The sequence below is a fragment of the Etheostoma spectabile genome, chromosome 6 (assembly GCF_008692095.1).
Source record: "Etheostoma spectabile isolate EspeVRDwgs_2016 chromosome 6, UIUC_Espe_1.0, whole genome shotgun sequence".
Lineage (NCBI taxonomy): Eukaryota > Metazoa > Chordata > Actinopteri > Perciformes > Percidae > Etheostoma > Etheostoma spectabile.
This window is the reverse complement of record NC_045738.1, coordinates 21494284-21494661: the sequence shown is the minus strand read 5'-3', so window position 1 is coordinate 21494661 and position 378 is coordinate 21494284. Positions and strand designations below refer to the sequence as shown.

At 41.5% G+C, this 378-nt stretch overlaps 1 protein-coding gene across 1 annotated transcript in view; it reads left to right on the top strand.

The window, feature by feature from the left end:
* The window catches only part of spag1b (sperm associated antigen 1b), a 25973-nt gene that overhangs the window by 4329 nt on the left and 21266 nt on the right, over nucleotides 1–378 (top strand). The gene's annotated exons all lie outside the window — the stretch shown is intronic.

Sequence of the window (378 nt, the reverse complement as noted above, 5' to 3'; positions counted from 1 at the left end):
ATCATCGTCTGGAAAGACCAGGTGATGTCAAACTTAAGGTTTTAAATGCCCAGACTCATCTGACCTTGCCCCAACAAACAGCACCATGGGTTCTGATGGGTCTAAGCAGTTGTCTAGAAAACTGAAACTGAAAATAGTTGACACTCACAAAGCAGGAGAAGGCTATAAGAAGATAGCAAAGCGTTTTCAGATGCCAATATCCTCTGTTCGGAATGTAATTAAGAAATGGCAGTCATCAGGAACAGTGGAAGTTTAAGCAAGATCTGGAAGACCAAGAAAAAAATCAGACAGAACAGCTCGCAAGATTTTGAGAAAAGCAAGTCAAAATCCACAGTGGATTGCATCAAGAGGCGTAAACTGAAGGTTTTTCCATGGCCT